General features: G+C 43.6%; 1 protein-coding gene and 2 long non-coding RNA genes across 13 annotated transcripts in view; 1 reads left to right on the top strand and 2 right to left on the bottom strand.

Annotated features, from left to right (window-relative positions):
* LOC310666937 overlaps nucleotides 1-21846 on the bottom strand; it is a 288749-nt gene that overhangs the window by 174034 nt on the left and 92869 nt on the right. The window lies entirely within an intron of this gene.
* PITPNM2 (phosphatidylinositol transfer protein membrane associated 2) overlaps nucleotides 1-21846 on the top strand; it is a 210676-nt gene that overhangs the window by 84397 nt on the left and 104433 nt on the right. The window lies entirely within an intron of this gene.
* Nucleotides 6643-15390, bottom strand: LOC310666931. Its single transcript, XR_014506115.1, has 4 exons — nucleotides 15308-15390; nucleotides 12459-12568; nucleotides 9327-9440; nucleotides 6643-8236 (listed from the first exon to the last, which is right to left on the bottom strand). It is a non-coding gene; the product is annotated as an uncharacterized lncRNA (long non-coding RNA).

Below are 21846 nucleotides of genomic sequence, written 5' to 3' on the forward strand. Positions count from 1 at the left end.
CTGGGAAATTTAAATTGGCAGTTGTCTGGTGCCAAATGACCCCATGGTTCCCACGGAAAGAGTGTTGCAGCCACTGTGCTAGGAGTTGTCATGCCAGGCACCAGCCCCACCAGATTTTAACATGATCCAATTCTCAAAATCTTCTGGGATTGTGTGTGCATATGATTATGCATCTGCCATGAACCAATGCGCAACGATGGACAGACTATGCAAGTCGCTTAAACAAAGTGCCTCTTTCAGCTTTCCTGCTGGCTCAGTCATTTTAAAGGCCTCGCCTCAGGCAGGAAATTTGGGGTGAGGGGACAGCGGAGGGGTGGAATATCTTGGACAACTGCCCGGGTCATGCTGCTCTTTGGTCCTCACCACCATCAAGCTCAGTGGCAAGTATTAGGGCCTTCCAAAATGGCTACCAGAAGGTCAGGTTTCCTAGAGCTGTTCCCTCTGGCAGGCACCATTTTGTTTTCTTTGGCTGTACAGGATTTGATGCACAGCAGCATCTTGGAAGTCCTTTTCCTGCCAGGGTGAGAGGTTGGACACAGGTGGGGATGTGAAGCTGCTGGTGCTGAAGGAGCCTTTTCTCTCCAGGCAGCTCACAGAGCCAAAGGCTGGCCAGGCTGGGCAGGATTCAGAATAATTTGGTGACTGACAACCCTGATCTGAAAGGGAGAGAAGAATGCCTTGAGGGGCAGGAAAAAGAAAAGAAGGAATAAATAATTTCAGGCAAAACCCTTCCGCAATCAAATAACACCAAGCGCCTGTCTGCTAATGCATTTACGGCATCTCTGCAAATGCTGACTGGCTGCTGTGTCTCTCTCTGGGGGGCTGTTGGTGCCGCTGCCTTGTCTTTCTCTTGCCGTCATCACCCTCTGAAAAGAAAGCTGGTGGAGCTAGACAGCTGTGCCTCCCAGATGTCAGGCCAATGGAGAGGAATACGTAGATGGCGTGCAGCAGCCTAATTACTGGATTTCTTGCTGATCTCCCTCCACCCTGCCTTCCCCCCGTAAGGATCCAGAATAACTTTTGGCAGATGGGAACCTGGCAAACCGTTCCACCCCTGCTCCCCTGTTTCCTCTCTATTTCAGGCAGATTGTAGCATGCCTTGGAAGATTATTGAAGGGGCATGTTAGCAACTCCATGTTCTTTCTCTGAGTGGACAGGCTAATACATCTTGTTTTTCCCCTTTTTGTAACATGAACATAGGAAGACGTCCGCTCACCTTCATCGGTGGACGGTGTTGCGGCCAGGCCTCTGATCACATAAGTGATACGGTGAGTGGCTGGTCAGATAGCTCAGCTGCCGGTTGATTGACCATAGCTGGCAGTCTTTCATGGGCATTTCCCTGGCGGTGGGCCCAACTGGCCAATGGGAACGCTTGGTCCCACTCCCATGCATAGATATATATGGCCTGCCCAACAGCCTTCCTTGCTTTTCTTCCCCGTATCTCCCACCCTCCCTCCCTTGATTTTATGCCTTTTACTTGCTTCAACCTTGCTAAGGGCCAAGTTGGCCACCATTTTGGGAGCTTTTTCCGTTTGGCAAATTGGCACCAGCTATTTGGTTTTCTCCTACCTCGTAGCAGTCGTCACAACTTTGTAAGATGGTTAGGCATTGGGAAGCATAGCTCTTGGCTTGGGGCCAATTTGATTCCCTCCCCCCTTTCTTTTTTCTTTTTCCTTTCTCCTCCTGTGATGAGGCTGCATTTTAATATTTTATTGTTTCAATATTTTAATGTTGTATTTTAATCTTGTTTTTAAGTTGTATTCATTCAACTTGTTTTTATTATTGCTTGTTAGCCGCCCCGAGCCCGGGCTTGGCTGGGGAGGGGGGGGGTATAAATAAAAATTATTATTATTATTATTGGTCAGAGGGGAGGCTGTAGCCTCTGCCTGCCCCTCCTTGGAAAAGGGTATCCTGTTAAAAGCATCCAGGAGTCGTGGCTTCTGTCCGATGCCCAGACAGGGGCTGGTGCCATACCACTCCTCCAACAGGGAACCCACGGAGGGGTACCCCTAATTGATGCAGGACATAGGGCATCCTCCCAAGATGTGTTTTACCCTTACGTGCACTCCCAGCAGATGGACTGGAGTGAAATAGAAACACTCTATCCACACCAAAACATTTTCTACGGTAACCGATAAAAGTTGTGGCCATATTCAAGTCAAAGACCCAATATGCTGTTGCCCAGTGTGGTTATTCATTTTCCTAGGGAACTGTGGAGTCACGGGGTCTTGGCATCCAACCTGCAGAATCCTTTTGGCCAACCACATGTTCTTGAAAGGCAGAGCAGGAGCTGAGTGCCACAACCCCTTCCCATAGTTGTTCTGTATGCCTCCGATCCTGGCATACAGCCATTGCAACTTGTAGCTGCCTCTCCACCTCCTTGGTCTTCGGGGTCATGGAGTCCAAGGTCAGGTGCTTGATTTGCTAGATGATCTCAGAATGTTCCATGGCAGCCACTTTCTCATCGTGGTTCACCTCGATCAGCTCTGCCCAGTTCCCAGTATCCCATGTTAATTAAAACCCTTTCAAAGCTGCCCAAAATAGTGGCCCTTGCTACATCTTGAGGTATAACTGCAGTTTAACCATGTGCTATTTTGTGTGACCCTTATAGTATGATGAGAGAGGGAAATCCACTTTCTCTGCATTATACATAATTTTATACACCTGTGTCATGTCCCCCATTTTACCTGCCTTTTTCCCTAAACTGAAAAAGCCCCAAATGAGGCGTTTGCTGTGTGTTCCTCTTTAATGGAGAATTTGCTTCTCTGTCTCCAAAAACTGGACACGGAGCCCTATCTGGGGTAGCCCCCTCACTCCTCAGCAGGATCTTGCCCTCTGCTTGTAGTTGATGCATTCCAAACCCCATCGCTATGAACAAATAAGCAACAATGTCCTATTCAGGTCATGCTGAGATTCAGGCAAAATTTCTCAACCCACACTTCCTATTTTGTTTAAATGGGCTTGTTTTATTGCACATTTTAATTTTGGGTGTGTATATGTGAATGAGTTTTAACAAGTTTATTTTATTGTGTATTTTAATTCTGGTTATGTTTATATTTCAATGATTGCGCAATTGGTTTTTATACTTGTAAGCCTCCTTTGGCAGTAAACAGTAGTTTCATGTGTTTACAGTTAAACGGCAAAAGAGGCTGCAGAGAGGTAACTGGCAGGACCTGGGACCGCTTCCCAGAGACGCCCAGCTCAGTCCATAGATTCCCAAGAAGGACCTGCTGAGTATTCACCCCCAAGCAAGACTTGGGGTGGGTGGCACAGGTCCAGTGTGCCACATCCTGCTTCTCTTTCTTCTCTAGCCTGGTCATTGCTTGTGTGTGGTGGATGCTGTCTGAGTTCTGGTCCTGATGCAGGCCTGGTGGGAGGTGCCTTTTTCTCTCTCTTCAATGTGTTCGCTCCCATGGGGGACATAGGGAAAGGAATTGAACCATGTTCCTGTCGTTGGATGGGAATCGCATATGATGAGATACAGGGAGAGTTGGTAGGGAAAAGCAGGGAGGCGAGTGTATTTCTACTCCCAGTTTGTTTAATAAATTTCTACGTCTAGTTCATTCTCTCCCCCCCCCGCCTCCCCCAAAATACTTTGTTAGACCACCCTCACATTCTTGAGCAGGTGGGTTGAATATTCCTCCTTTTCCTTTTATTTTAAATAGAAAGGGGAAATGCATTGTAGTATATTTGTTTTGAGAACTCTATAAACTAGAAGGATTACACAGGTTTTGCCAACCCCAAAATTGGCAGAGCCTATTTTAAGCAAAACTTGTGCTCTTGTTTTGACATTCAATGTAGCATTATTAATGTGGGGCCTGACTTATTTTGCAAGGGTCTTGGGGGTTGGAAACTGGCACAGTGGTTTCTTAATCCCAAGAAGAGCTGTAATCAAACTATAGTCTCCTTTCCCTCAAGTACTGAACCCCCCCCCCCCTTTTAGCATTAGCCAGCCAAAAATAACACACACACACACACACACACACACACACACACCCCACAGCTGCCAATTTGTTCCTAGACTGGAGTTTGAGGGTTTGATGTCTTAAGAATTCATGCTGACTTGCTTGGGTTACTAATGCTAAGCGACTGGCCTGGATTTCAAGTTAATTACATTTGATATCATGCTATGATTTGCAAGGAGCACACATCACAAATCTGTCTCTGGTGGAGGCTGCCTAGTTCTGGGGGAACAATCCCAGCTCTTGCCAGGTCTCAATTTTAAACAAAAAATGGGCACCTACACCTTTGCAACTGTTGTGTGATTGCTGAAGAAAGTGACAGAACTACATTTCCCTCTCATAACATTTAGTAATACTAATATAAATTGTGTATCAGGCTGTCACCTGAATGAAAAAAAAATCAATTTAATTGATTGATTAAGCCTGCAAACATTTACATATGATGAAAACAATAATTTTGAAGTGGGGGAAGCATACTTTGAGTTTGGAGGTGCTGGGTTCATCCCTCAGGTGGGAATGACTCTTCTATATGAGTAGGGAGGGTGGAGAAATTTGATTCTCGGCATTCAAAGGCAACCCTACCTAATTTGCACTTCGCAAAACAATAAATGAACTGAAACACAGCCATCCTTTGAAATTCTCACCTCTCTGAATTTTGCAGTGCAGTTCTCCAGCCAAGTAAGGTTTACAAAAATGCACATACTATGGTAAAATCTGCATAAAAATGCATATAGTCATCATCAATCTTTATTACGGTCCAGAGCCCCAACAAATCATTACAAATCAGTACACAATTCATACAGCCTACCTCCAGGTTAATCAAGCATTTTGTTTAGAATATAGGGCTCATTTGTTCTTGCAACCGCCGATAAAGTAGTAGTGAAAAAGCATACAAAAATGAAATGGCTTTGCAAAAATATGTATTTGGGACAAAATTGTGCTACCAAAATGTTTATATTTGGAAAAATTCACATTAAGTTGCTGATGAATTTTCATGAAGTATTTGTACTAATTTGCTTTTTGAAAGTGTGATGTCCAACTTCACCAGGATACCTTCAAATCTTTCCTTGAATTCTCTCTAGCCCAGGCTCAAAAGCAACAATCACCTCTGGGCAAGGAGGCAGGAAACCTTTTACAATGTATGCACCCCACCCACCCACCCACCGCTGCCCAACCAATTGCTCCATTCACTTTTGTGTGGCTTATAGGCTCTGTTTTGGTGTCCTCAAATTGCCTCACTTTCCTGTGGTTCCCTAGTCCAGCAATAGGGTTGCTTTGCTTTGGGTGCAGTCATTTGCATCTACAGTTTCTATATTTGGATTCTTTTCTCTCTCTGATACGTCACTGTGCATGTGCCTTTCCCCTCCAGACAGTTTGTTTATGCAAAAAGAAAAGAAAAAAGGAATATAGACAGCCAGTGCTTCACTAGATGTCCAGAATAGTTCTACCTTTGTGTTTCCTCATCATGCAAAGCTGAACTATTTTTAAAATTGGGATGGGGAAGGAGGAGAGTCTTTTAGCGAATACAAGTCTAAGGGAGAGGGGAATGCTCTGCTTGTGTGTAAAAACCAGTTTTGTCGAAGGTGCAGGGAGCTCAGTGATGCCTCATGGACAGTCCCTGCTTTTTAACACAACTCAGCTTTTTTTTTGTAGTCAATTATTAGTCATGTGGGTAAAATTAATCTGTTAGCTTGGCCTGCTTCATTCTGCTGCGACTCAGCCCTTCCCAGACTTTCAAGCTGAGCTCTCTCCCGGTCTCCAGCCTTCCTGTACCGGGGAGGTAGACCCTTCCGTGGCCATTTGCTTCTTCCAGCGACATTGCTCAGCACCAGTGTTTGGGGGGCTCTTTGGCGGCTCACTTTGAAAAAGCAGCTGCATTTTTTAAAACACTTGTGAATAATCCAACTATTAAGGCAAATGGTGAAGTCAAGGCAGCTACCTAAATGTGCTTTGAAAAAACTGCTTGCTGCTTGCTTCTGTATAAAGTGAATTTCCAGCATTCAAAGAGCTTTCTGCAAATTTATATTCCACTGGGAAGACAGATGATATTTTTGAAGAGACTTGAGAATGGTTTGGGAGTAAGAGAGATGTCGCTTCCCACTTCTGTACATATTCATCACCTTTGGTCAAACAAATTTTGCAGGTTTTTTTCCAAGAAAGTATAAACCTACAGTGCCTGTTTGTGCAATGCGTCAGTAGGATGAATATACACACTATGGGCAGAGATTCGTTTCAGCTCTCTAGAACACCTCCAGCCTATATAAATCATAGACTGCATCTGCACTATATATTTATAGCACTCTCCCAAAGCATCCTGGGCAGTGTAGTTTGTTAAGGGTGCTGAGAGTTGCTAGGAGACCCCCTATTCTGCTCACTGAACTATAGTTCCCAGAATTCCCTGGGAAGAGGGATCGACTTTATCATTTATTATTTATTTATTATCCTGACTGTTAGTGGTATAATAGTGCTTTCAATATGAGGTGCAAATGTGGCCATAGTGTCTTGTCCAGCCTTTGCATACCTGGTGATGTTCTGAACTATAATTTCCATCAGTCCCAGCCAGTAAGGAAAACTAAAAAACGGCAGTCTGCGTCTCCTTTGCCCCTTTCACCACCATCACACATGCATACCTAGGTCCCATCATCCTTAGTGGGATGAGGTGGGGTGTTGCCCCCCCCTTTCTTGGATCAGTTTTTACTAGTCAGAGTATTCCGACTGCAGGACATGATTCATGTAAATCAGAGCTGACATGTCTTCCTTTAGGAATAAGCAAACTTGCTTCTAAACAGAATACTTTCTCTTGTGTTTAGTTAAAGGCCGACTTTCTGCCTGCTTTTCAGTCTATGCTGTTGTTGATAGTCTGTCTGGAAAGTCAGATGGGAAAATACTTTTTGTTGAGACAACACTGTTTTGCATCAGTCACCAGCGGTGGCTAGGCAGGGGGACGAAGCAGGCTGCCGTTGTGTGCTCAAGTCATTGCCACAGCTCTGTCAACAGTACCCTGCTAGGCATAGAGATCGTTTCGAGATAAATGAACGAAGGTCCCTCACAGCCAGCCGTTTTTGATTAAACCCCTCCCCTGCGCTCATCATTAATGGGGAACGAAACTAGTTGAGACCTTGTCAAACCTCTGAGGATGGTTTTAGATGTACCACCTTTCTTCATCCAGGCACGTTTTAAAGGATTTTTGGTTTGGCAGAGCGCCTGCAGAATTTCTATTACCTGCTAAGTCCGCTTGGTTTGTTATCCAGTGATTAATGGAGAGAGGCCTTTGGAAGGTTTTCCCAAGGCTGCGTCCAGATCAATGTTCTCATTGCATGTGGTTTTATTTATTTCTTTTTCACCTCTGTACTAATTTATAAGCCTATCCTTGTTCATCCTTCCTTCCGCAAATAATCAAGCCACTACCCCCCAAACTATGTTAAAAAATACAGGCATAATTAAATGACAAATGACAAACAGCAGATAAAAACTCATTAAAAAGCACAGTTCACTAAAATTAACCAAATGCAGGTTGAAATAAAGAAGTCTTTAAAGTCTTCCTAAAAGCCTGGAAAGAGGAAGCCATGAAGCCATATGTACTTGTCTGGGGAGGTTATTCCAGAGATGTGGAGCCACCACAGTAAAGGCCCTGTGCCTTGTTCTCTCTCATCTGGCGGCTCTCAATGATGGACCAGAGAGCAGGATCACAGATGCTGAACTTTAAGCTTGAGCAGGCTTGTATGGATGGAGGCAGATAATCTGGTCCCAAATGGTTTAGAGGTTTAAAGGCTAATATGAGCATCTTCAGTGAATGAAAGAAAGAAGGATGAGCTCACCCTAATGGGGAGACAAGGATGCACAGTGTATCTGTACTGATTCTTCATTACCTCTTCCTTGTTTTAGCTGAGCTTAGATGCACCAATTTCAGGCAGAACTAGATGTTCCTAGAAAGATAGAGCTGCTCCTGCTCTGTGTCTCTAGTCACGTCCAGTCTGGCCCTGGAGCCACGCTGGTTCCTTAGCCATTTGCATGCCTGATAGGGCAACGGTGAAACTGTCTGAGACTTAAATAAAAAATACAGGTTTCTGTGTGGGAGGGAAGTGCTGTTTCTTAATTTCGAGCAAGGCAGAAGACAAGCAGACACACCCTTGCAGATGCTTTGACTTCTCTGCATCTCTGTTTTCAGATGAATGTGCCTTGTTTTGTACAGCAACCAGAAGCAGAGCGCCATGTTGTCTCAGTCCTCACAGTGCCTCTTGCCTTGCTTCACAGCCGGAACATATTCTGGAAGCCTATAAATTATTTAGAAGCTATTAGAGTCTGGATTTCATGTCAGTGCTGGTGTAGATAGTGATTTGCAGCAGTAGTGACACCAAATCATGGTTTACAAAACAAAGAAAGCGGGGGGGGGGGAGAGAAAGAGAGCGAAGTTGAACACACCGTTGAAAAGGAAATGAGGAATCTGCAGGATCTGAAACCATGTTGGAAACTGATTTGGAAGTCTGGTCTCAGTTGCTACGAGATGCTTCTTTTCGTTTTCGCTTGATCATTTTTGAATGCTTTTATTCTCAATAGTTATTCTTGAGACAAACTGGGAGAAGTGTTGTGTAGTGAATGGATGTGGTGTTGCTAATCTGTTAATGTCAGGCATGAAGACACAGATATTAAACATTTAGACCACTGCAGCGAAATTGGGCCCTTGCATTGAAACACCAATTAAATTATGTGAGCATTCATTACCCTCAGTGATTTAATAATTGGAGCGTTCTCTTCCCCACATTTATTTTGCCTAGCTGAGAAATCAGTCTTGAAGGGTGCTGGGCAAAGCAAATTAAACAAACAAACAAAGAAACATACACCACCCTCTAAATCAGGGTTAGCCAACTCAGTGTCATCCAGATGTTTTGCAAATCCCAGCACCCCTGACCATTAGCCATGCTGGCTGGAGGGCACCACGTTGACTACTCCTGCTATAAACCTCCAGAAGCATATTTCTGAAGATTCTAATTCATACAAAGCCTTTCACGTGATACTGTTGACAGAAAGCTTTACCCAGTGAAGATTCAAAAGTTATTACAGGCTTGTACAGTGGTACCTCATGTTACATACATTTCAGGTTACATACGCTTCAGGTTACACACTCCGCTAACCCAGAAATAGTACCTCGGGTTAAGAACTTTGCTTCAGGATGAGAACAGAAATCGTGCGGTAGCAGGAGGCCCCATTAGCTAAAGTGGTGCTTCAGGTTAAGAACAGTTTCAGGTTAAGTACGGACCTCCGGAACGAATTAAGTACTTAACCTGAGGTACCACTGTAAACAGACACTTTCCTGGGAGAGTAAGAACTTTCTCATGGTGACCACATAGGGATGAGAATTGATACCTGTAAAACTCTGGTCTTTTACTGAAAACTTTGATCAGCCTCGGAATCTACAGAATTCTCTTATCTGTGTTACGTGCACGTCCATTTTTCTTCTTAGTGCTTTTTCAGAGCAACCTCAGAGAAAGGGAAATAATAGGTATAATAAGTAGTTACTTTGCACCTGTTGACAATTAAAAGGCTATTATTGGCTGCATAATGCTTTTCTGTCTTGCATCTCCAAGATAAAAGACAGCCAAAATATCCTTTCCCTATTATATATAGAGACAGAAGGGAAAACATATGTTATGGTATGTTCTTTCTTTTTTTAATTGTACACCATTTGCACTGTTACAAGGCATGTTTTTAGCAGAGTGCTATTGCTTCTTTTGGCTTTCTTGACTAAAAAAAATAAACTCAACACGATAAGTTTTGCCACCAAACTGAAGTTTTTAGATGTGTTTGTTTGGGAGTAACAACACAACATTTCCATGCCCATCATCTTGAAAAAATGGTAGCAGTGTCAATCAGTGTCCTCTTGACTTTAAACTCTAAGCCAAACTTTGCCTTAATAAGACCACGCAAGCTGAGCTAAGTGTGTTGTCCGAACCAAGACCTGCGGTTAAGCTTTCTCCCCAGTATCCATGAGCTATAGCCAAGGTTTGCTCATGGTAGGCTATGGTTCCTAGGTTGCGAAAAGGGGTTTTTTTTTTTTTTTTTTTCACAGAAAAATCATTACATTATGAAGGTTTCCTTAACCAAGCCATATACAGCACAAGTTTCTCTATGTGGTGTTTTTGGGACATCAGAATAAAAAGAGAATGATATTAGTGAAGAAGAAGAGCAGAGAGCCACAAACATTTTTCTTCTTTTCAAAGACTGGGAAGTGTCAAGCGATAGCTTGACAGTCCTTTTCAAATGCCCACAATGGACACAGAACAGGTGGACCATGGAGGGTGTTCAGCATTTTGGTGGTGTTCAGACTGAAACTGGTGGTGTTCAGAAAACTGTAAGTATACAGTTTTCAGAAATATCTGGATTTCTTTGCAGACTTTACCCCCAGTATATGCATTTCTGTAGTTATTTGCTTGGCTGGCGAACTGCATTGCAAAATTCAGAGGAGGACGAATTTCAAAGGATGAGTGTGTTTTGATTTGCATATTGTTTTGGAAAGTGCTGCCTCCCCAAAGATACCTTTGGCAGGTGTGTGGATGGTGGTGATAGGGGAGAAACAATGGACGTAATAATGGGGTTGGTGGAGGAAACCCCTAGACAGAACGTTTCCTGTTATTTCAGGAACAATTAATCTTGTTTAAAAGTCTACCAAAGGCCAAACTCATAACACCGAAGCCTCAGTTATAAATTGGCATTTCTGAGAAATTCATATATCTTTCCAGTTCTCCACAGCTGGCCCTTGAAAAATCTAATCTTCCAAGGATCAATTATTGTATAACAGTAATTTTGGCAATTATTTGATTGTCAGGCTCGCCATCTCATAGCTGCCAACGCACCCTCTTCAAATATGTCCTTTTGAGTTTTTGCAGTGTCTATTTCCAGCAGATTCCTTCCCTGCTGCTTTGTTGTGGACTATTTTCAGCTCTCCCTACCTTCCTTCTTTTTCAATGTTGTTCACGTATATATTTAACCAGGTATTTTTAGCTTCATGTTTCAGAAGGGCGTGGGTCAGGAGTACGATAGAGAAAGAGAGTGATGGAGAGAAAAGAGAAGAGGAAGGCGGAGACAGGGAAGTTCGAAGGGAAAGAATTAGGGCATGTGAACAGATTCTGAGACCCTCCAGACTGTGTGTTTTTTTAAAAAAACATGGTGTATTCTGCAACATGTTCCTGACCCCTAACAGTGTGTTAGTATTGGATTTATAATGGACCACACATCATTCTGCTTTATTAGTTGTTCTGAGATGCTTCCCCAGTGTTCCTGCATTACGGCCGCCTGGAGTGCTGTAACGAAACAAAAGCAGGACAAAAAAGCACCAACAACCCCAGCACATTTGCCATATGAAAAGTTACACAATTTCAGCAGGAAGCTGCGGAATGTGTGATTTTTCTAAACATTACTTGACTGGAGAACGCAGAGAAGTGAACAGTTTGAAGGATGGCTGCATTTCGGTTTGCATACTGTTTCCAAAAGTACAGATTGGGTGCGTTTGTCATTAAACGTCAGCGGACTATGTCACAGGCAGCAAAAAGGTTTGGATTGCCTATGCTACTAGTGCATCCCATTCCCGTTGTAGGAAAATGTGTGGACTTCTTTAAAGCAGCTATTCTGTGTGGAGATTAAATCTTATTTGATTTTCCTCACTGCTCACCAACCCGATTCGTGACTGGGTGGCTTATATAAAGCAGGCTTGGAACACCCATCACTCGGTTTTTGTTTCATTTCTTTTCTCAGGCATGGAATAACTCTCTATGTTAATTTTCTAGTGGCTATTTAGCTGCAGCGTTTGCTGCCATTAAAGTTTTAAAATGCCAATGTGAAGCTGGGAACATTACAAGGGGAGTGTGTGCGGCTGCCACATTTAATATGGCAGAAAAGGCCAAAATTCAATATTCTTTTTCCATTAATGTTGGTGGAAGAAATACGAGCTCCTGTTTGTGGGTTTCAATTAAAAACTGGTTTTTAGGAACGTATTTCTTTTTCTCTTCTGCTGCAAGTAGGTATTTGACTGCCCTGTGACCTGTAGCGAGATTTAATAGCTACAGCATGGCTGTGTGGCATCTGGCCCGCGTCCATCCTTCTGCTGTAATTGATGTCGGCCTCCTAATGAGCTCTTAAATTCAGAAGGTGACGTCAGACTTCATCTAACAGCACAAAAAAGATTAAGACCCATAAATGCATTTGCTTCTTTTAGTGTGCTCTTGAGGCTGTGATTCTTCTGTCTAACCAATTGCACTTTGTAGGTTTCAGTCTCTTCGTGTAGTTTTTCAGTGTTTTCTTCTGTTATTGGACCTCCCTGCACTTTCCTAATTCTGTGTGCAGGGGTTACTAATTGGATGGAGAAAATGTTCCTGGATGGTGACGTTGGATTTACACAGATTGCTGTGAAACAGTGCAAAGCATCGGGGCCAAGTCAAATGGTGTTGTTCCCTTCTGTACCTTAATGGCCCAGAGTTTTTCCTCAGCTGGACATGTGCTCACCTTGCCTCGCCCTTTGCTGGCTTTCGCTAAAATTCTTTGCAACTCGGATAAACATCTTCACATTTTCGATAGCCGATTCAGAGATCAGGGGCCACATACCAGTACTGCATCTGTAACGCATTTCATCACTTCTTTTGAGTCAAACAAGGGTTTTTGTTTTTGTTTTTAATACAGAGTGAGTTTGCAGTAAGGCAACACAATGCAAATGTAACAGCTCCAGCCTCCAACTGTTTTTCAAGCACCGGCCCCTCAGGCTGTTCCATTCTAATTTCATAGCAGGGTTGACAATGAAACACACCATTCTACAGTGCAGTGCAGTGTGTATACTCTCTCTCTCTCTCTCTCTCTCTCTCTCTCTCTCTCTCTCGTGTGTGTGTGTGTGTGCGTGCATGCATTTCTGTACACATGATTTGACTGGAGAACTGCATGGCAGTGTCTGAAGGATTTTGAAAGACAATCGCCCTTGGGTTCATGTACTTGTTTTGTAAAGTGCAAATTTAGGAAGTTTGCCTTTAAATGTGAATTGAATTAATCCCCCATCACCAACACAGAAACGCCTCTCACCATCTGCAGAGCCTTATGTTAGGACCAACAATGCCACCAAGGGCACTCAAAAAGATGATATCAAGGCAGCACTAAAAATTCAGGTTGGCACCCCCACACATCATGATTCACAATATAGTGCCAGGTCAAAAATTATGAAACCAATATCGCAATATGCACGTCAAACCAGTTTGGGGTGATATATTGATATATCACCCAGCCCTAAACATTCACCATCTTCCAATCTTTGAAAAGCAGACAGCTGTTTGTGGCTCTCTGTTCTTCTTCTTCTTCTTGATGAACTCTTGATTATCCAAACTACTCTGATGTCCCAACAGCAACATATACAGGCAACAACACATTAATGCGTGTTCAAATCACACGTGACTGTGCACGCGCACACACACACACATCACTGTGAACCTGGAAGTGGCACTTAAAGGGGCAAAAACAGCCCCCAAAAGAGCACGGAAACAGCAAAAATGGTGTGAAAACAGCGCCTAGCAATCCCACAAGTCATTGCAAGCGCAATCCCAGGAGCCTTTGAGGCCTGTTGAAAGTTGGAGTTTGAGCAAGGAAGTTTGGAGGGAGTCTGGTAAGTGCTGCTGGTTTTTAAAAGGGGTTTTCAAGCATTTGCAGGCTTTCTGCAGGCTTTTTCAACGGTGTTTGCAATATATGCAATTTCACTTAAATATGTGGTGGCTGCCTAAAAGGGGAGTTGTTTGTTTTGCCTTGTTTAGGAAACCTTCATAATGCATTGTTTTTTCTCTATTAATTATTACACCATCTCTTCCAATAGTGCTGATAGTTGCGCTCCTTGTGTGCATGTAAGGGAAAGAGAAAGACTGTAAAATGCTTCATCCTCTCTTCCTGTCCTTTCTCTTCTCCTGTACTAGAATCTGTTCGCTAAGTTTGAAAAAGTGGTTATAATCCTTGTGATTCATCAACTTGCTCCTTTGAAATTTGACTCTTCTGTCTGTTACAATCAATGAGCTTTCATCATAAAAATATTCAATATTAATTTGATTATTCAAAGGACTCCACATACATTAAGTCAGCAATCCTTAGAACAATATTTGAAGGGAGGCATTGTTCTGTGTTGCAGAGTGGGGACTGAAGTTGGGAGAGACTGGCTTGTCTAAGTTTACAGTTCAGCCCTGTGAGAAGGAGAGCCATAGCTTAGAGATATTGAGCACATGTTTGCCTTCAAAAGATACCAAGTTCATTCCCCAGGTAGGAGGAGCAAAGCTGCTACTAGTAATGATGCTAAGCTAGCTGGGCCAAGGGCCTGATTCTATCTACTGTATGAATTTGTGGCAGAGGTGAGAAATTAACCAGGGACTTGTTGACTCATAGCATTCAGATGTGGAAGCTCTAATCCCAGTTAGAACATAATGAGAAACAATGATTTAATGTTATGTGCACAGACCTCAGGCTTGTGCTGTCTCCCAGCTTTTCCTCTGATGCCACCATGAGGAACAGATCAAGCCTGTTTCACCATAGTTTATGAAGCTGGCTTGTTTCAATGCATAATAGCTAAGATTCACCAGAGCTTAGGGCTGCGACACAATGTTTAACTTTAGTTGACAGAAATGGGAAGTGAAATCTTCTATTCAATTTAACCGTAGTTAAAACTAACCACAGTTTATCCGGGTTCACGTGCAATGCTTAACTGCTATAATGCTTAACTGCTATAATTCTAAACTAGAAAAAAATGGTTCTTGGCCACACCAGAGGAGGAGAGGGGAGAAGAGGGTGTTGACACGTAAAGCTTGTTGCAGCTCATTCCTGGAACAATAAACCATCAAATGGTTTATTGCCTGAATAAAGCTATTGTCATGAGTGCTAAAATATATGAATAAAGTGTTAAAATAGAACTAGGGATTGGGGATAAATTAATTCAGTTAATATTTTAATGCAAACCTGTGTAATTCACTCTGCCCAAATCAACAAGTGAACCATAGCACAGCAATCCTTTGAGATCTGCACATCTCCAAATTTTGTACTGCGACTTGTGTGCTTAAAAAATGCATATATTAGTGAAAATGTACAAAACTACATTATGTCAAGGAAAGTTGCTTGCTAAAATATGTATTAGGCAACATTGCATATATTAAGGTAGACGTGAATGAAAATGCAAACATATATTTGTGCCAACATTAAGGGGGAAATAGTAAATTGATGCAGAAATAGGGTAAATTGAACTTAAGGCTGGAAAAAAAGAAGAGAAGCCAAAGTGGACAGAAACAAAAAATGACAAATCCAGCTATTTGCATGGACAACATAGCATTATATATATATAGTACATGTATTGAATATACAAGGCCGGTCTGTACATCTTGTGTGATAAAATGCAGTTCACCTCTTGTGCAGAGCAGCTCAGCAAAAGGGTTGGTGAATGTTATGATTTTGCTGTCTGCTTGAGATTGCAGAATCAGGGAGGTTGTCAAAATCTTGGCAGATTGCAGCTGGTCACCGATGGGCTGCATTTGACTTGCTAGATAACAACTTGTGCAGGCCTGCCTTGAATCAAGGTTAATCCCTGGCCACTTTAAGTGAAGTGTCTCTGTCTACAAGGGTGACTTTCATACCTGGTATGGTCTTTTGTGTCAGACTTGGGAATGTTGGTGCCCGATTGTGCTGATTCACGTAAACACTGGGCATAGCCAAGAACTATAAATTACTAATTTGGCAGTAATGGAAGTATTTGGAAGTCCTAGTTGTCCTATTGGCAGCTTTCCTATTAATGTATATTACTTAGGGTTTATTGCTGAGTACTGTTGTTTCCAGATTTTATTTTGCCTTAATCATTTGTGTGATGCTATTTTGAGAGAAATCGATGATTTCATGAGTTATGAACACTAATGTAGCTAACAGACTTAGGGCCCTCTGATGCCGCTGAGGTATTGTTTTTCCACAGGTCATCTGCGCTGATAATTTAAAGGGTTATTTCAATTAATGTAGCATTATGTTCCCCTTAAAAATGCCTGCCCTCATAACACACTACTTCATTTACTCAGAATAAAGGAAATTTACTTACAAGACCCTACGTCTCTATGACAGTCCCTTTAATGAGTAGCTTCCCTCTGCCCATAACTTTTAGAGGGGATTATTCCTCTTTAGTTAGTGGCTTCCTGTTTACGTTTGTGATTGTGGCATTCATGAATTGGCCTTTAATTTGTCAGTTCCTGCTCCCTGTGAGAGTTGTTGGTGGCAGGGATTTTAGTCTTAGTTTCTTGCAGCCAGGGCAATTTCTCATTAATTTTATCTTTTAAGATAGTAATTGCAAAATGAAGACGGACGCTCCTGAATTTCTGTGGGGAATATAGTATTATATTAAGTGGGATATGCAACCACTGCCTTAATTCTGTTACCAGCTGATTGTGGAAAAGCAACTCCTGAGCTTGGGTAAGCTGTGGTGAGGAAGCAGCTGCAAACAACTCATTCCAGGGCAGGCTTCCTCAACCTCGGCCCTCCAGATGTTTTGAGACTATAACTCCTCTATCATCCCTGACCACTGGTCCTAGTAGCTAGAGATGATGGGAATCGTAGTCCAGCAACACCTGGGGACCCAAGTTTGAGAAACACTGAGAAAGCCTTATGATCAGGAGAAGTTAATTGAATTGAATTGCTGTAGATTGCTGCAATCTGCTGCCTGTTTTGGTGCAAATTTCTTTTCAGTTTTTTTAGCACCCTCTCTGCCAAAGCTAATACAGAATCCCACTTCTCTTGCTTTCACAAGTTGTGCTCATTGCAGGGTTTCCTCCCTCTAAGTAAAAAGCTTAGCTTTTTTTGCTATTGAAAATGGGTACAATAAAAGCTATTGGACTAGTTCATGAGTAATGGCAAGCCATGGTTTGACTGACCTTGAGCTTGTGTGTTCCCCTCTTCCCCTTGTGTGTTTTGATTCTCTCCCTGATCTCCAAACCATGGTTTGCTGTTATATTCCAACTCACCAAACTATGGTAGCCCTCCAAAGCAGAATTGGAAGTTGTGGTTTGGAGAATGAGTGCAAACTGTAGTTTGCTGATTGAGATGGGATTGAAAGCTGTGGTTTGTCCAAACCTAGGAGTCAGAAAGGGAATTGGGGCAGAGATAGAGAAGATGTGTGGCCATGGTCAGGCTGAAAACAAACCATGTTTTGCCTGCATTGGAGTTTTGAAAGTGATGTGATGGAGGTGAGTACATGTGGTTCTTTTGCCTCGGTCTTGTCTGTAGTTGCACAGGAGATTGAGCTTTTTAAAACACTACAAAAAAACCTAGCCCAACCTGATGTGGTGGTGGGCAGAAGGTAGATGTTGGTGATTTGCAGTTCATCAGCAAGGGTTTCTGAATCCCAATTTTTTAACAGCAACATATTTTTTTCCTAAATTAGGATATTGGAATCCCTGGCCTGCTGCAACTCAGTTGTAGATTTGTGCTTTTTTTTACATCCGGTTAACTCAGGAGGGCAATAGACTCTGCCTCCTGGGCCTTTGTTGCACTTCCCCTTGGCTGGTGGGTCTCAGGATCACAATGAGAAAACAAAGTACCCGGTAGATTTCACAAGCCTGACATTCTGCGATTGTCTGTGATTGTGAGTTGAGCAGCACACCCTATCAACGTGCACCTTAAACATTCTGGAAAAAAACCCTTCTAATATTAGCCTGACCTTTGAATTACACAGGTGAGAGAATTATATAGAGAGCTTTTATTTTCCCCCTTCAGCGCTTCCCACTCTCAGCTTGGCCTTTTGGTCTTACATTTAAGACTTTGTTAGTACCTTTTATGATCGTTAACTTCTTATTCTCTAATTATAGGATTTCATTCCAAGCTTCCCGCAAGCTTTCTTTTACAGCCCCTAAAGGGGCTCCGTTTATACAGACCCTCAATGGTAGGGGGTTTAATGCCTGTTTTCATTCTGAAGCACAATTTAGCACTTTGGTTCACCATGTCTGTCTGAGAAATGACCTGTGTCACTTCATTATAAGTGTAATATTTTTCCTGCCCCAGTCCCATGGTTCCTGTGGTTTTTATTGCTTTTAAGTTGATGGCCTATTGTTCTTTCCTCCACTTTTTTTTGAATGCCCTTTAAAAGTCCAAATGCACCCCTGCCCCCAAAAGAAAACGTTTGAATTGCTTCCAAAGTAGGATGAGACCACTTTAATTAAATCTTCAGAAATAAACTTATTTCCTAAGGGCTGTAAACTATTTCCCCCCCTGTTTGGGCTTGTGGGCCCATGATGTGTGAAGAATTTGATTCATGCCCATTTTGCATAGAAATATTATTGGTATGTTTGAGAATATTAATTAAGAGCATCTTAATGAGATTATCCTTACCCTGTTCTGGAATGTTCTCTTGGTGGATTAGCCTGTCAAATAAATTATGTGGGTCAGTGTGGAAGGTTATAAGCATATTCTGACATGTATTTTTCCTGTTATTTTTAGGATTTTTATTCCTTAATTGTATGCATATTTTTTGTGATGATTGTAGTTTTTTTATTGTTTTGATATGGTCTGTGGACTAATTCTGGAGGTTTAGTCTGTCAGAGAAATTCTGTGGGTCAGTTTGTCAGGGGAAGGAAGTGGGGGGTGAGTTGCTTTGAGAGAGCTGCTTTCCTCCCGGGTCGGTCACACCAGGGAAATTTCCTCTGGGATTTTCTGATGGTAGTAGGTATAACAGCAATTTAAAAGCAGTAAAAAGGCACGAAACAAGGTCTTGAAAGCAAGAGGGGAAGAGTTGTTTATCATGCAGTGCTAGACAGCTAATTTATTTAGAGCTTCTGAGGGAGACAAGATAGGCTTCTTTTATTACCACTTTAATGAAAAAGACTTGGAGCCGGTGTTACGGTTGCCACGGGGAGGCCACTAAAAATGGCGTCTCCCTGGTGAGCAAACTGTCCGGCGGTGACATTGGTCAAGTCCTCCCCACACACTCCTCTTCAGTTTTGATACCCCACAGTGGAGACAGCAGACCTGATTATTTGCAACTATTACCACCGAGTTGGTTTGGGCGGCATCCATGGAGCAACGACAATACATACTCCAGCCCTTGGAGTGTTTATAATACTGGAAGAAGATCCGATTATGTTTATAATAATAATAATAATAATAATAATTATTTATTATTTATACCCCGCCCATCTGGCTGGGTTTCCCCAGCCACTCTGGGCGGCTTCCAAAAGAATATTAAAATACTGTGATACATCAAACATTAAAAGCTTCCCTAAACAGGGCTGTCTTCAGATGTCTTCTAAAAGTCTGGTAGTTGTTGTTCTCTTTGACATCTGGTGGGAGGGCGTTCCACAGGGAGGGCGCCACTACCGAGAAGGCCCTCTGCCTGGTTCCCTATAACTTGGCTTCTCGCAGTGAGGGAACCGCCAGAAGGCCCTCGGTGCTGGACCTCAGTGTCCGGGTAGAGCGATGGGGGGTGGAGACGCTCCTTCAGGTATACTGGACCGAGGCCGTTTAGGGCTTTAAAGGTCAGCACCAACACTTTGAATTGTGCTCGGAAACGTACTGGGAGCCAATGTAGGTCTTTCAAGACCGGTGTTATATGGTCTCGGCGGCTGCTCCCAGTCACCAGTCTGGCCGCTGCATTCTGGATTAGTTGTAGTTTCCGGGTCACCTTCAAAGGTAGCCCCACGTAGAGCGCATTGCAGTAGTCCAAGCGGGAGATAACCAGAGCATGCACCACTCTGGCAAGCAGTCCGTGGGCAGATAGGGTCTCAGCCTACGTACCAGATGGAGCTGGTACACAGCTGCCCTGGACACGGATTTAACCTGTGCCTCCATGGACAGCTGTGAGTCCAAAATGACTCCCAGGCTGCGCACCTGGTCCTTCAGGGGCACAGTTACCCCATTCAGGACCAGGGAATCCTCCACACCTGCCCGCCTCCTGTCCCCCAGAAACAGTACTTCTGTCTTGTCAGGATTCAATCTCAATCTGTTTGCCGCCATCCATCCTCCAACCGCCTCCAGACACTCACACAGGACCGTCACCGCCTTCACTGGTTCTGATTTGAAAGAGAGGTAGAGCTGGGTATCATCCGCATACTGATGAACACCCAGCCCAAACCTCCTGATGATCTCTCCCAGCGGCTGCATATAGATGTTAAAAAGCATGGGGGAGAGGACAGAACCCTGAGGCACCCCACAAGTGAGAGCCCAGGGGTCTGAACACTCATCCCCCACCACAACTTTCTGAACACGGCCCAGGAGGAAGGAGCGGAACCACTGTATGACAGTACCCCCAGCTCCCAGCCCCTCAAGACGGTCCAGAAGGATGTTATGGTCGATGGTATCAAACGCCGCTGAGAGATCCAGCAGAACTAGGAAACAGCTCTCACCTTTGTCCCTAGCCCGCCGGAGATCATCAACCAGTGCGACCAAGGCAGTTTCAGTCCCGTGATGAGGCCTGAATCCCGACTGGAAGGGATCCAAATGGTCCGCTTCTTCCAGGCGTGCCTGGAGTTGTTCAGCCACCACTCGCTCAATCACCTTGCCCAAGAATGGAAGATTTGAGACTGGGCGATAGTTGGCCATCGTGGCCGCATCTAAAGATGGTTTTTTAAGAAGCGGTTTAATAACCGCCTCTTTCAGCGGGTCTGGGAAGACTCCCTCACGGAGGGAAGCATTCACCACCCCACGAAGCCCATCGCCCAGCCCTTCCCAGCTAGCTTTTATAAGCCAGGATGGGCAAGGATCCAAGAGACAGGTGGTTGGTTTCACTCGTCCAAGCAGCCTGTCCACATCCTCGGAGGTAACAGATTGGAATTGATCCCACGCAATTTGACTAGACAGGACTCTAGCACTCTCCCGCCCCGGCCCTGCTCCCACGGTGGCATCGACCTCTTCCCGAATCTGAGCGACTTTATCTGCAAAAAACTTTGCAAAATCATTGCAGGAGATCATGTGGCCCGTACTGGGCCCGGATGTAGCAGGTGGTTCCGCTAGATTGCGGACCACCTGAAAAAGTCTCCTGCTGCTGTTTTCTGCAGATGCAATAGAGGCGGTGAAGAAAGTCTTCTTCGCCGTCGCTACTGCCACTTGGTAGGCTCGACATTGAGCTCTAACCTGTGTCCGGTCAGCTTTATTCTGTTTTATTCTGTTGTTGGCTTTTACCGTGTTTTAGCTGACTTTCATTTTTTTCTGCAAGTCAGTTTGAGAGCTTTTTTGAGGACCAAAAACATGCCCTGTAAACAAGCAAACAAACAAAAACGTAAAACCTTAGTCCTCAGCTCTTCAAATATGAAAAACTGAGGTGGGAAAAAAGTTTTGCTTTGCTTTACTCTCTCATCTCAAAAATGGTCAAGGGCCTGCAGACTTCCCTATGTACACCACACACAGGGAACTGTTGGGGGCCATTTTCCACTTGACCTTGTTTTCTTTTCTTGATTTTTTTAAAGTGTGGGAGTGACCAAATAGTGACTTCCCCCCTTCCAGTTTTCATGCCATAAATACTTTGGTGGATTTGGCAGCGGGATGCATTGGTTTATCTTTATGTGAGCTGTTTTGCTCCTTTCCTGGGCAGCCAATTCTGAGGGTGGTGGAACTACCATTAGAAGCCCTCTCCGCAGCAAGTAAAGCCCAGGATGGTCCGTAAGGACGGAGGTGTTATCTATATCTGTCTGTCTGTCTGTCTGTCAATAACCAGTAGAGAAGAAGGAAGGAGGAGGTCTTCCAGATACTTTAACTGGGTAATTTCCTCTGACTTCTTGCTCAGAATCCAGGCCCTGTGAGCTGTCAGCAAGTCCTGGTTTCTTCTGTGAGCTGCAAGTACTTAGCACTTGGCAAAGGTGCTGAAACAAATGGGGGCCGGGAAGAGGGTGGGGGGAGGGAGAGGCGAACACTTTTCTCCCAAGAT

Source organism: Podarcis tiliguerta (genome assembly GCF_965153285.1).
Source record: "Podarcis tiliguerta genome assembly, chromosome: 16".
Classification (NCBI taxonomy): Eukaryota; Metazoa; Chordata; class Lepidosauria; order Squamata; family Lacertidae; genus Podarcis; species Podarcis tiliguerta.